Genomic DNA, 15,907 nt, shown 5'->3' on the forward strand with positions numbered 1-15,907 from the left:
GGAAACTAATCAGTAGGTCTACATGTTATCAGTAAAACGTCTGGTAAAGATGGTGGAGGAGCTTTTACATTATATGGTTTTATGTTTATCTCAGGGTTTCTCAATCCTTTAGTTATTATCCACACCTGATTCAACTAATCATTAAATATTTTAAGACAGTTTAATATTTGAGGCATACAAATTAACATTCTCAAATTAAAACCTTTTGGGTTTGTAGGCCTGTTAACAATTATTATAGTACTACAGTAACTCACATTCTGGAGGAAAAAGCACAGCTAAAATTGGTTTCCAGTAAATTATATGTTTATCAAAAATAATGTAAGAGAGATGTCTTGAAGAAACGCATCTGGGTTTAGAACTCTGTGTCTCAGTGCCCTGCAACAGTGGAAAGTTCGTTTTGCATGGCCCGGTGCTACAGGTGAGTGGAGTTTTATTTTAAGGAACAATGGAATGGTCTAAAATGCGTAAACTCTGCGCACCCGGGGAGCCGGGCAATGCAAAACGAATTCACCCAGTGACCGTTACATTATTTCCTTATATGAAATTGAAAGTAACTTTGTAGCCCACGCAGTTACAAAATGTCTGTTGAAACTGTGGCTCATATGTCTCTAGAACGTTAGAACAGTGGTGGAAAAAGTACTCAATTCTCATACTGGAGTTAAAGTAAAGATACCTTCATAGAAAATGACTCAATTAAAAGGGAAAGTCACCCAGTAAAATACTTCTTCAGTAAAAGTCAAAGTATTTGGTTTCAAATATAATTAAGTATCAAAAGTAAATGTAATTGCTAAAATATACTTAAGCATCAATAGTAAAAGTAAAGAAGTGATAGTTTAAAATTCCTTTTATTAAGCAAACCAGACGGCACAATTTTCTTGTTATTTTAATTTACGGATAGCCAGGGTCACACTCCAACACTCAGACATCATTTAAAAATGAAGCATTTGTGTTTAGTGAGTCCTCCAGATCAGAGGCAGTAGGGATGACCAGGGTTGTTCTCTTGATAATTGTGCAAATTGGACAATTTTCTGTCCTGCTAAGCATTCAAAATGCAACGAGTACTTTTGGGTGTCAGGGAAAATGTATGCAGTAAAAAGTACTTAATTTTCTTTTTGAATGTAGTGAATTAAAAGTAAAAGTTGTTAAAAATATAGATAGTAAAGGACAGATACCCCCAAAAACGACTTAAGTAGTACTTTAAAGTATTTTTACTGAAGTACTTTACACCACTGCATTAGAAGACAGATAAATGTGATGATTTGAAGGAAAGACGAGCAGATTCTGGTAGGTAGGCTACAAACTATTATAAAGTTAGGTCGTCGTCAGACATTCAACAGTCACAGTAGGTTTGAGCTACAGTATGATCACTAATCATGCCGACAAACCTGATGGTCTCGGTTGGAAATGTTGTGAAAAAGTATCTGGCCTCGGCTATAAATATCTGGCATTACTCATCTCATATGTATATACTGTATTCTATACTATTCTACTGTATCTGTCTATGTATTACTCATCTCATATGTATATACTGTATTCTATACTATTCTACTGTATCTGTCTATGTATTACTCATCTCATATGTATATACTGTATTCTATACTATTCTACTGTATCTGTCTATGTATTACTCATCTCATATGTATATACTGTATTCTATCCTATTCTACTGTATCTGTCTATGTATTACTCATCTCATATGTATATACTGTATTCTATCCTATTCTACTGTATCTTAGTCTATGTATTACTCATCTCATATGTATATACTGTATTCTATACTATTCTACTGTATCTGTCTATGTATTACTCATCTAATATGTATATACTGTATTCTATCCTATTCTACTGTATCTTAGTCTATGTATTACTCATCTCATATGTATATACTGTATTCTATTCTACTGTATCTGTCTATGTATTACTCATCTCATATGTATATACTGTATTCTATTCTACTGTATCTGTCTATGCAGCGTTGACATTGCTCGTCCATATATTTATATATTCTTATTCTTATTCCATTACTTAGATTTGTGTGTATTAGGTATTTGCTGTGAAATTGTTAGATATTACTGCACTGTTGGAGCTACGAACACAAGCATTTCACTACACCCGCAACAACAACTGCTAAACACATGTGACTTCATTTCTTATGAAATTGTTTTTTCCCCACTCATTCATCTCTTTACGTTGCTTATTTATATTCAGTGGCCTGGCTGCATCCAGACTGTCAAAGGCCCATCCTGGTAGATCTGAACCTAATGCAGCTTGGAGTGATCAGATGACAGAAGTCACATTTAGGTGCCAGGTCTTCAGCAGGCTTGAAACGTGATACTGATTTTCATACTAAGAGGGACCAGGAGTCTGTTGATTGGCCAGTCATTGGGTTCATTTGTTGAAATCAAATCAAGCTTTATTTATACAGCACATTTCAGACATGGATCCAACACAATGGCTTCATAGGAAAAAACAAAAATAAACAATTATTTACCACAACAAACATAAGTGGATAAAAAACAGAAGGTTAACAACTGAAAGATGGAAATGCCATCGATTAAAATATTAAGAATTGGATGCAATATCCAACCCAAAATACCAGCTTGTTTTACTACATTGTTTGTTGTTACGTTCCCCACCAAGAAAAATCTCAAATGTTTCTCAAACAGAAGAGGGACTAACAAAGACTCACTGACAACAACCACAACTAAACAGGTGGGGTTTTAGGAGGGGCTCTGAAAGACACTATGGGGGTGTCCACTGGAAGTTGACTAGTAACAACAACTGGGACCTAAAAGACACCCACCATGAGACCCACTAAATCTGCCCAAGAAGAGGAAAACAAAAGAAAAACCCACACCAAACTTAAAGACAGGAAGCAAACCAAAAAGGTGGAGCAACTAAAGGTGTTGACTCTCCACATGTATCAAGACAACTGGAGCACTGGGCCAGACACTCTTAAATAGAACCTGGACCAGCTCAGGTGAAACACCTTCCCACTAACGAGATGGACAAACCAGCACAGGTGTAACACATACTGACTAACGAGGTGACACCAATCAGTGCGTCCTACGTGCGAACGAGCTAGACGTGCTAACGTGCTAACGAGCTAGACGTGCTAACGAGCTAGACGTGCTAACGAGCTAGACGTGCTAACGAGCTAGACGTGCTAAAGTCCAACTTCAAAACATAAATGGAAAAACCAAAGCCTGTAACACCTTCCCCCTTAAGACAACAAATACATCCTACATTTCTTTTGGACAAGTTTGCTTACCACCAACAGAAAACAATTTAATTTCCCAATATAATCAACTACAATGCTTCACCTTCACCAATATAAACATGGTGTCTACTGGCTGTCAACTATTAAAAAGAATAAAAAAAAACACGTATTTCTAAATAATAATATACAATCGTATTTTTTGTCCTTTTTCTTTCCATAGAATCCTTCCTAAAACTCACTAGCTTCTAGAACTCTCGTCTTCCTAAAACTCACTAGTTTCTAGAACTCTCGTCTTCCTAAAACTCACTAGCTTCTAGAACTCTCGTCTTCCTAAAACTCACTAGCTTCTAGAACTCTCGTCTTCCTAAAACTCACTAGCTTCTAGAACTCTCGTCTTCCTAAAACTCACTAGCTTCTAGAACTCTCGTCTTCCTAAAACTCACTAGCTTCTAGAACTCTCGTCTTCCTAAAACTAACTAGCTTCTAGAACTCTCGTCTTCCTAAAACTCACTAGCTTCTAGAACTCTCGTCTTCCTAAAACTCACTAGCTTCTAGAACTCTCGTCTTCCTAAAACTCACTAGCTTCTAGAACTCTCGTCTTCCTAAAACTCACTAGCTTCTAGAACTCTCGTCTTCCTAAAACTCACTAGCTTCTAGAACTCTCGTCTTCCTAAAACTCACTAGCTTCTAGAACTCTCGTCTTCCTAAAACTCACTAGCTTCTAGAACTCTCGTCTTCCTAAAACTCACTAGCTTCTAGAACTCTCATCTTCCTAAAACTCACTAGCTTCTAGAACTCTCGTCTTCCTAAAACTCACTAGCTTCTAGAACTCTCGTCTTCCTAAAACTCACTAGCTTCTAGAACTCTCGTCTTCCTAAAACTCACTAGCTTCTAGAACTCTCGTCTTCCTAAAACTCACTAGCTTCTAGAACTCTCGTCTTCCTAAAACTCACTAGCTTCTAGAACTCTCATCCCCTTGGAACGAGCCCAAACAAAACTCATCTCCAATACGGAAAAACATGCAGTCATAATAAATTGTGATCCATGGCAATGCACTGGCTAAACACAAAACACTCAACTTTTTAACTGCCCACCCTTGAGACAATCAGCAACCAAGTTGTCCTCACCACAGACATGTCTGATTTCAAGAGGAAACTCCTGCAATATCCATAGTAACTTTCCACCTCACTGCAGAGCTTCTCTCTCTATTCAGGGTTCACTAGATAGGCATGTTGTTGGATCGGGGCCCAGTCCCCAATGTCATGCTCTAGTACATTTGGGTTGGCACATCTGGGAATGAACCCTGATATTCTAAAAGCAGGATAACAATGTCAATATAATTGTACCCCAAAAATTGTCAGTTGGTTGCATGAATAAGTATTACATGAATTGTAAATATGAAATATCAAAACCAAATGTACACCCCTTTGTTAATACATATTGACAATAAAGAACCTAATGGTGAGGCATGAAATAATAAAAAAAATCTGATTTTGTCAGGCTGAATGTTTTAAATTTTTTAAATTTTACATTTTAGTCATTTAGCAGACGCTCTTATCCAGAGCGACGTACAGTAGTGAATGCATATATTTCATAAAAAAAAAATTGTACTTTTTTATTTTATTTTTTATAAATATGAGGTGATTTGAGTCATGCTTCTTCAGTAGTGGAATAAAGACAATTAGCACTTGAATGTTGTAAATAAATACTGGAGTGATGTAGGATTGTTAATAAAATTGATTATAGACCAATTTATTATACTGCGTCCATGTGTATAGGCTGCAAGTACGTTGAAATGAAGCTGTTTTCAAGTCATTGAAAAAACGACCAGAAAATACCTCTTTTCAACTTTCACTTTCAACTACAACGAACATATATTGGATGTCGGGCATAGTCTTATTTTCAACGTCTTTTCAATGACATGTTGCTAGGTGGGATATCCCCAATGTCAAAACACAGTTTTAACGTGTCCAAATCAATAACCAATAAGCAGAAACAGTTGGTGATATATTGAAAACCTAAACATTTCGAAGTGTTGCATTTTGATTCAAGTGGGTCACCAACATGGTAAGTGTAATACATTTTTTTTGTCACTTTTTGTTAAATCTCATAAATAGTAACTCTTCCAATTCAGAGTCTGGATTTTCCCCCTGAGGCTAATATCCATATCATGTTGAAATCAATAGAACAGGGGACAAACGTTTAGGGTTCTACATTGTGACATCATTAAAATACTCCTACTACAATGTTTAAACATTCTACATTGTGACATTATTTCATTGATATCATGAAACAACTCCTTCATGAATTTTCTGGTGTTTAATTAATCAGAGAGCTTTTATCAAAGTATCTCTTGTCACACTGATCACAGCCATAAGGTTTCTCTCCTGTGTGTGTTCTCTGGTGTTTAGTCAGACTGCTAGTTGTAGTAAAACTCTTCCCACATTGATCACAGCTAAAAGATTTCTTTCCTGTGTGTGTTCTATGGTGTATCTTCAGATGGCTAGAACGAAAAAAACTCTTCCCACATTGATCACAGCTATATGATTTCTCTCCTGTGTGTGTTCTATGGTGTACCTTCAGACTGCTAGAACAAAAAAAACTCTTCCCACATTGAGTACAGCTATATGATTTCTCTCCTGTGTGTGTTCTCTGATGTGCTGTCAGGCTACCTAACAGGGCATAACTCCTTCCACATTGATTACAGCTAAAAGTATTCTCTCCTGTGTGTGTTCTATGGTGTATCTTCAGCTGTCTAGATGAAATAAAACTCTTCCAACATTGAGTACAGCTATATGGTTTCTCTCATTTCTCTGTTGTATGTGTTCTCTGATGTGATATCAGGCTTCTTGACTGGGTAAAACTCTTTCCACATTGATTACAGCTAAAAGGTTTCTCTCCTGTGTGTGTTTTCTGGTGTCTCTTCAGACAGCTAGAACGAAAAAAACTCTTCCCACATTGAGTACAGCTAAAAGGTTTCTCTCCTGTGTGTGTTCTCTGATGTGCTGTCAGGCTACCTAACAGGGCATAACTCCTTCCACATTGATTACAGCTAAAAGGTTTCTCTCCTGTGTGTGTTCTCTGATGTGCTGTCAGGCTACCTAACAGGGCATAACTCCTTCCACATTGATTACAGCTAAAAGCTTTCTCTCTTGTGTGTGTTTTCTGGTGTCTCTTCAGACAGCTAGAACTAAAAAAACTCTTCCCACATTGAGTAGAGCTAAATGATTTCTCTCCTGTGTGTGTTCTCTGATGTGCTGTCAGGCTACCTAACAGGGCATAACTCCTTCCACATTGATTACAGCTAAAAGGTTTCTCTCCTGTGTGTGTTCTCTGATGTGATATCAGGCTTCTTGACTTGGTAAAACTCTTCCCACATTGAGAACAGCCAAAAGGTTTCTCTTCAGTGTGAATTCTTTGATGTATTTTAAGTTTTTCTGATGAGGTGAATCTTTTCCCACAGTCAGAGCAGCAGTGAGATTTCTTCCCTGTGGGTCTCTGCAGGTGTTTCTTGAGGAGTTCTGATCTGGAGAGACTCTTCTCTGCCTCGTCAGCATCATGAGGTTGTTGAGGCTCCCCAGAGGATCCACGATAGTCCCATCTCTCCTGTGTGAACAACAAAGTCATACAGATGGTTAAATGCCCACAACAGCAGAAATCCACTGTTTATTTGAGGTAAAAAGGGATGACCAGAGAGTACCCATGAAGTTGTACAACATTTGACAAGACAGTCAAGACCTAAGCAGTGTGCCAGATGACCTTTGGCCTCCAATATAGGCCCCTTTCTGTGTTTGCTAAAATTGCAGCGATGCACACGCAATTTGGTTGTAGAAACTCCTCCATTCTAATGAGGAAACCACTAGTTATGGATGTAGTATATCTGCTAATGAGGAAACCACTAGTTATGGATGTAGTATATCTGGTCATGAGGAAACCACTAGTTATGGATGTAGTATATCTGGTAATGAGGAAACCACTAGTTATGGATGTAGTATATCTGGTAATGAGGAAACCACTAGTTATGGATGTAGTATATCTGGTAAGGAGGAAACCACTAGTTGTGGATGTAGTATATCTGGTAATGAGGAAACCACTAGTTATGGATGTAGTGTATCTGGTAATGAGGAAACCACTAGTTATGGATGTAGTATATCTGGTAATGAGGAAACCACTAGTTATGGATGTAGTATATCTGGTAATGAGGAAACCACTAGTTATGGATGTAGTATATCTGGTAATGAGGAAACCACTAGTTATGGATGTAGTATATCTGGTAATGAGGAAACCACTAGTTATGGATGTAGTATATCTGGTAATGAGGAAACCACTAGTTATGGATGTAGTATATCTGGTAATGAGGAAACCACTAGTTATGGATGTAGGATATCTGGTAATGAGGAAACCACTAGTTATGGATGTAGTATATCTGCCTGGAGCAAAAATGGTGAGCGAAGATGATCGTTTTTCACAATGTATTCTGAATATTACAGCGCACTATCAGGACAAGATCAGGAGTGCTACTCAAGTAAACTCACATTAAGTTCTGTCTATTCACTAATTCAGCACTGTGGGGGAAAACTCAGGAGAGTTCTCATAGGCTGACAGCAAAAATAGCCTCCATTTACAGGTTGCATATGAGTGCATTTCACATTACTTTTGGATTATAATTGTAAAGCTCGTTTGAACCTCCTGCTTAATATGTTTGTGTTATTGTCGCAAATCAACTGCTTTACACTTAAAAAACACTTCAACCAGTAAAATGCTCTTTGGCTAGCTTTAACATCAGCCTGACAATGAGGGTTTGTACACTAAGTGTTTAACAAATTGGCCCATAACTTCACCTAACAATAACATAGACCTACTGTAGGACCCATAACTTTATCTAACAACGACATAGAAGGAGGACTAGAAATCATTTAATATTTCAGGTGAAACATGGACACTAAAATGTCTGTCGTGACGTTTCATAACCTGATCACCAGATAATTTTGTGAATAATCCCACTAGGCTACTCTGTAATGTGTTGTCATTCTAAATGTCCTGAATAAAGGAAAATAGCTCTGTGTGTTGAACAATAGCCTATCCATCAAGGAACAGTTCTCTACACATTATGAGCAAAGTAGGGATGTTGGATCCAACGTGGAGTGTATCTCTGTGCACAAACAGAGTAATGAGACCCTACTGTAAATCAGCCAGACAGTAACACATTATAAACATCGATTTGTTTGGGATGTTGGATCCAACGTGGAGCACGGCATAACTGTCTTTACCAGAGTAATGAATGAAGAAGCACTTTGGTTGTTGTTGCATGTCGTGATGTTTGTCATGTGACTGTCATTCAGAAAATGATTTCCTGGATCAGCTGATGATAGTTGAACATGTGACTGTAAATAAACAGCTACAGTATTAAGAATTATGTGTAATTATTGAAGAACCACGTTAATGACAGTATCCATTTGGGTGTTGTCAATAAAGTTAAGGTGACTCTTGGTTAGAACCATTGGATTTAGCAAACTCTGAAATGATTTAGGATTTCTGTGCCCATGAAAACTGTTTTTCCAGCGTAACATAAGGAGACACTAAATGTTACGTAGGTAGAGAGCATTTCAGAGATCTGAATACAAAAAACTGTCCTAACAGGACAATAACCTAAACCACAAGGCCAAATCTACACTGGAGGAGCTTACCAAGATGACATTGAATGTTCCTGAGTGGCCTAGTTACAGTTTGGACTTAAATCGTCTTGAAAGTCTATAGCAAGACTTGAAAACGGCTTTCTAGCAATGATCAACAACCAACTTGACAGAACATGAAGGATTTTAAAAAGAATAATGAATATTCACATGAAGATCAGTCTCCTATTGGATGACATCATGACTTCCCATCAAGCCAACTCCTTGGAGGCCTTACTATGACATCACTCACCCCTTCTAGTTTGCAGTTGTTAAAAAAACACTATTTTGCGCAAAACATTTATTTGTTTCCCTTTAGTGTGTTTATAATTTACTGTATTTATATATCACTTTTCAACAGGAAAAGTTAAAAAATCCCTGGAGGACGTCATGAACAATTCATACAGTACAAAAACATATTCAAGTGTAGAATGCCCTTTTAAAATCACACATTAGTTCAACAACTGCAGAGTTTGTGTCCCTGTTTTATTAGATAGTACTCACTGTATTTACTGGTGTTAATCAGATCAATGTCCCTGTTTTATTAGATAGTACTCACTGTATTTACTGGTGTTAATCAGATCAATGTCCCTGTTTTATTAGATAGTACTCACTGTATTTACTGGTGTTAATCAGATCAATGTCCCTGTTTTATTAGATAGTACTCACTGTATTTACTGGTGTTAATCAGATCAATGTCCCTGTTTTATAAGATAGTACTCACTGTATTTACTGGTGTTAATCAGATCAATGTCCCTGTTTTATTAGATAGTCCTCACTGTATTTACTGGTGTTAATCAGATCAATGTCCCTGTTTTATTAGATAGTACTCACTGTATTTACTGGTGTTAATCAGATCAATGTTCCTGTTTTATTAGATAGTACTCACTGTATTTACTGGTGTTAATCAGATCAATGTCCCTGTTTTATTAGATAGTACTCACTGTATTTACTGGTGTTAATCAGATCAATGTCCCTGTTTTATAAGATAGTACTCACTGTATTTACTGGTGTTAATCAGATCAATGTCCCTGTTTTATTAGATAGTACTCACTGTATTTACTGGTGTTAATCAGATCAATGTCCCTGTTTTATTAGATAGTACTCACTGTATTTACTGGTGTTAATCAGTTCTCCAGTCTTCTCTTCTTCGTCCTCCTCTAATGTGACAGTAATCTCCCCCTCTTCATCCTTCATTCCAAAAACGTCTTCATTTTCTTTCACTTCCTCCTCTTCTTTCACAGTAACATCCTCCTCCTCTTTCACTCTGAACGCGTCTTCCTCTTCTTTCTCTGTAACGTCTTTCTCTTCTTCTTTCACGGTAACAGCCTCACCCTCTACTTCTTGTTGTATTGTGACATCCTCCTCTTCCTTCTCCTCTTTCACGACAACGTTCAGCCCCAGAGCTTCTTTCTCCGTCCAACAGCCCTCTTCTTTAGCAGGAGGAGAGTAACTTAGTGAGCGCATGGTCGGGGATGTTAGCTAGCTAGGCTAGTGCTAACTTAACCAGCCAGCTAGTTGACTTACAACGTAAATATTAAATTAAATGGGGTAGCTAGTTGTTTACACATAAGTATGTTTAAATCACAGTTACAATTAAACCAGGAAAGTGTCTAAAAAACTTGAATGTTCAGACTTTGTCGGCTAGCGAGCTACCGAGGTGGCTGCAGTTGTTGAAGAAGCGTTCCGTCCACTAGATTATACGTCACACTAGAAACATATTCTGAAAGACACATATCGCCATCTGCTGTCTGGAGGGAGGAAACGCAGTTGAGGAGGGAAAACTATTTTTATTCTTCATTGAATTATAATATTATAAAGCAGTTTAGGGAAACGTTTTTTTCCTCTCCATTAAATATGAATATTATATCAACACGTACAAAGAGCAACAAGTGTTGTTTGATTAGTTCAGATTTTTTTATGAGAATTTAAAACAAACTTAACCTCTACTCCACATCTGTATTTCTGATTCAGTCAAATAACTACATATCAAAATAAGCACCTAGTTATTGATACCCTTGATAAAGATGAGAAAAAATTACTGTATAAAATAAATAAATAAACTTTACCCAGTACCAGGATATTTTAGCCCAAAACCTGGTTACCTCTCTGCTAGGAGGCTGAAACTTGGCCATAAGTGGATCTTCCAGCAAGACACATCAACATCCAAGAAGAAATGGTTAATTGAGCACAAAATCAACATTTTTAATGGCCATCTCAGTCTTCGGACTTGAACTCCATTGAAAACCTGTGGTTTGAATTGAACAGGGCAGTCCATAAGACAGACTAAATAAATCAAAGACCTGGAGAGATTCTGTATGGAGGAAGGGTCTAAGATCCCACCCAATGTGTTCTCTAATCTCATAAAACATTTCAGTGTCGTTTTCCTCCCAAAGGGAGGGTGCTGGAGTATTGAAAACATGGGTGGCAGTAATTCAGACCCTTACCTTTTGAGAATAACATGTTCAACTAAATCTCTTTCTCTGAGCAATTGTTTCAGCATACAATAATATAATTCACCCTTTTTTTTACATAGAAGTATTTGAATTCTTTATTTTATAGAGTTGTTTTTGCTCATCTTTATCAAGGGTGTCAACAATTTTGTCCCCCACTGTACCTCCATACTGCTGCTACATGGTGTAACAATACATCATGTAGATGTATATAATGAACAGACTAGGTCTATACTGCTGCTACATGGTGTAACAATACATCATGTAGATGTATATAATGAACAGACTAGGTCTATACTGCTCCTACATGGTGTAACAATACATCATGTAGATGTATATAATGAACAGACTAGGTCTATACTGCTCCTACATGGTGTAACAATACATCATGTAGATGTATATAATGAACAGACTAGGTCTATACTGCTCCTACATGGTGTAACAATACAGTGCATTCGGAAAGTATTCAGACCCCTTCACTTTTTCCACATTTTGTTACATTACAGCCTTATTCTAAAATGATTAACACTACCGTTCAAAAGGTTGGAGTCACTTAGAAATGTTCTTGTTTTTGAAAGAAAAACACTTTTTTTTGTCCATTAAAATAACATCAAATTGATCTGAAATACAGTGTAGACATTGTTAATGTTGTAAATGACTATTGTAGCTGGAAACAGCTGATTGTTTATGGAATATCTACATAGGCGTATAGAGGCCCATTATCAGCAAACATCACTCCTGTGTTCCAATGGCACGTTGTGTTAGCTAATCCAAGTTTATCATTTTAAAAGGCTAATTGATCAGTAGAAAACCCTTTTGCAATTATGTTAGCACAGCTGAAAACTGTTGTGCTGATTTAACAAAGCTTTTGTAAACAGTGTTGTTGCATAACAATCAGGCAGTAGAACAACAATAATCATCACCCTCTTGACCAATCTTCCCTCCCCTTAACATTGGGTTGATTCAGACCCTGTCAGTGTACCAGGTGGACATTGGGTTGATTCAGACCCTGTCAGTGTACCAGGTGGACATTGGTTTGATTCAGACCCTGTCAGTGTACCAGGTGGACATTGGGTTTGATTCAGACCCTGCCAGTGTACCAGGTGGACATTGGGTTTGATTCAGACCCTGCCAGTGTACCAGGTGGACATTGGGTATATTCAGACCCTGTCAGTGTACCAGGTGGACATTGGGTTTGATTCAGACCCTGCCAGTGTACCAGGTGGACATTGGGTTGATTCAGACCCTGCCAGTGTACCAGGTGGACATTGGGTTTGATTCAAACCCTGTCAGTGTACCAGGTGGACATTGGGTTTGATTCAGACCCTGTCAGTGTACCAGGTGGACATTGGGTTGATTCAGACCCTGTCAGTGTACCAGGTGGACATTGGGTTGATTCAGACCCTGTCAGTGTACCAGGTGGACATTGGGTTTGATTCAGACCCTGCCAGTGTACCAGGTGGACATTGGGTTTGATTCAGACCCTGCCAGCATGGCCAGAAATGTATTCCAAGGTCAGTAACTTATAACCACAGAACCACCCCAGACCTTTCATGGATGACTAAAAACACCTAAGTATTATATTTACTGTCATGGTCTAGTATGTCATCGCCTCAGACACCAGTCACAATGCTGGCTGAGGTACTAGTAAAACATGACATATTATTTCCTAACCATTCACAATGCTGGCTGAGGTACGAGTAAAACATGACATATTATTTCCTAACCATTCACAATACTGGCTGAGGTACTAGTAAAACATGACATATTATTTCCTAACCATTCACAATGCTGGCTGAGGTACGAGTAAAACATGACATATTATTTCCTAACCATTCACAATGCTGGCTGAGGTACGAGTAAAACATGACATATTATTTCCTAACCATTCACAATGCTGGCTGAGGTACGAGTAAAACATTACATATTATTTCCTAACCATTCACAATGCTGGCTGAGGTACGAGTAAAACATGACATATTATTTCCTAACCATTCACAATGCTGGCTGAGGTACTAGTAAAACATGACATATTATTTCCTAACCATTCACAATGCTGGCTGAGGTACGAGTAAAACATGACATTATTTCCTAATTGTCAAAAAATCCCCACTCCTTAATCAACTGGTCTCTCTCTGTTTAACCAGAATAACGTGAGTTGTGACCTTCAGACTGTTAGACTGTTAGTCCATAATCAACTAGTCTCTCACTGAGACAGCTTTGATGGCCCAATAAAAAAAAAACAGTAAGAAGTCCTGAATGTAATGAAATGCCTGGAGGGGATTAATTAACTCCCTAGAAAGGCCAGAACCAAGGAAGAAACCTAGAGAGGAACCAGGCTATGAGGGGTGTTAGTTCATAACCCATCATTTATACCTGTTAATTCATAACCCATCATTTATACCTGTTAATTCATAACCCATCATTTATACCTGTTAATTCACAACCCATCATTTATACCTGTTAATTCACAACCCATCATTTATACCTGTTAATTCATAACCCATCATTTATACCTGTTAATTCATATCCCATCATTTATACCTGTTAATTCATATCCCATCATTTATACCTGTTAGTTCATAACCCATCATTTATACCTGTTAGTTCATAACCCATCATTTATACCTGTTAATTCATAACCCATCATTTATACCTGTTAATTCATAACCCATCATTTATACCTGTTAGTTCATAACCCATCATTTATACCTGTTAATTCATATCCCATCATTTATACCTGTTAATTCATAACCCATCATTTATACCTGTTAATTCATAACCCATCATTTATACCTGTTAATTCATAACCCATCATTTATACCTGTTAATTCATAACCCATCATTTATACCTGTTAGTTCATAACCCATCATTTATACCTGTTAATTCATAACCCATCATTTATACCTGTTAGTTCATAACCCATCATTTATACCTGTTAATTCATAACCCATCATTTATACCTGTTAATTCATAACCCATCATTTATACCTGTTAGTTCATAACCCATCATTTATACCTGTTAATTCATATCCCATCATTTATACCTGTTAATTCATAACCCATCATTTATACCTGTTAATTCATAACCCATCATTTATACCTGTTAATTCATAACCCATCATTTATACCTGTTAATTCATAACCCATCATTTATACCTGTTAGTTCATAACCCATCATTTATACCTGTTAATTCATAACCCATCATTTATACCTGTTAGTTCATAACCCATCATTTATACCTGTTAATTCATAACCCATCATTTATACCTGTTAATTCATAACCCATCATTTATACCTGTTAATTCATAACCCATCATTTATACCTGTTAGTTCATAACCCATCATTTATACCTGTTAATTCATAACCCATCATTTATACCTGTTAATTCATAACCCATCATTTATACCTGTTAATTCATAACCCATCATTTATACCTGTTAATTCATAACCCATCATTTATACCTGTTAATTCATAACCCATCATTTATACCTGTTCATTCATAACCCATCATTTATACCTGTTAATTCATAACCCATCATTTATACCTGTTAGTTCATAACCCATCATTTATACCTGTTAATTCATAACCCATCATTTATACCTGTTAATTCATAACCCATCATTTATACCTGTTAGTTCATAACCCATCATTTATACCTGTTAATTCATAACCCATCATTTATACCTGTTAATTCATAACCCATCATTTATACCTGTTAGTTCATAACCCATCATTTATACCTGTTAATTTATAACCCATCATTTATACCTGTTTGTTCATAACCCATCATTTATACCTGTTAATTCATAACCCATCATTTATACCTTTTGCTTGAAAGGGGCGGAGCTCCCTGACCTTACTTGGCAGGAACTAATGGGGATTCATAATAAACCCCAGGAAGAGTAGCTGCTAACTTGGCAGGAACTAATGGGGATCCATAATAAACCCCAGGAAGAGTAGCTGCTAACTTGGCAGGAACACTGGAGCTCTGTCAGAGTGACCATCGGGTTCTTGTTCACCTCCTTGACCAAGGCCCTTCTCCCCCGATTGCTCAGTTTGGCCAGGCAGCCAGCTCTAGGAAGAGTCTTGGTGGTTCCAAACTTCTTCCATTTAAGAATGATGGAGGCCACTGTGTTCTTGGGGACCTTCAATGCTGCAGACATTTTTTGCTACCTTTCCCCAGATCTGTGCCTCGACACTATCCTGTCTCAGAGCTCTATGGACAATTCCTTTGACCTCAGGGCTTGGTTTTTGCTCTGACATGCACTGTAAACTGTGGGACCTTATATAGACAGGTGTGTGCCTTTCCAAATCATGTCTAATCAATTGAATTTACCACAAGTCGACTCCAATCAAGTTGTAGAAACATCTCAAGGATGATCAATGGAATCAGGATGCATCTGAGCTCAATTTCGAGTCTCATTGCAAAGGGTCTGAATACTTAAGTTAATCAATTTGCAAAAATGTCAAACTGTTTTTGGTTTGTCATTATGGGGTATTTTGTGTAGATTGATGAGGGGGGAAAATTATACAATTTTAGAATAAGGCTGTAAC

General features: G+C 37.3%; 1 pseudogene; it reads right to left on the reverse strand.

Annotated features, from left to right (window-relative positions):
• Nucleotides 1–4,134: 4,134 nt before the first annotated feature.
• Nucleotides 4,135–6,847, reverse strand: LOC145876885 (uncharacterized; annotated as a pseudogene).
• Nucleotides 6,848–15,907: the final 9,060 nt, after the last annotated feature.

The sequence above is a fragment of the Salmo salar genome, unplaced genomic scaffold (genome assembly GCF_965601325.2).
Source record: "Salmo salar unplaced genomic scaffold, fSalSal1 ptg000615l, whole genome shotgun sequence".
Lineage (NCBI taxonomy): Eukaryota > Metazoa > Chordata > Actinopteri > Salmoniformes > Salmonidae > Salmo > Salmo salar.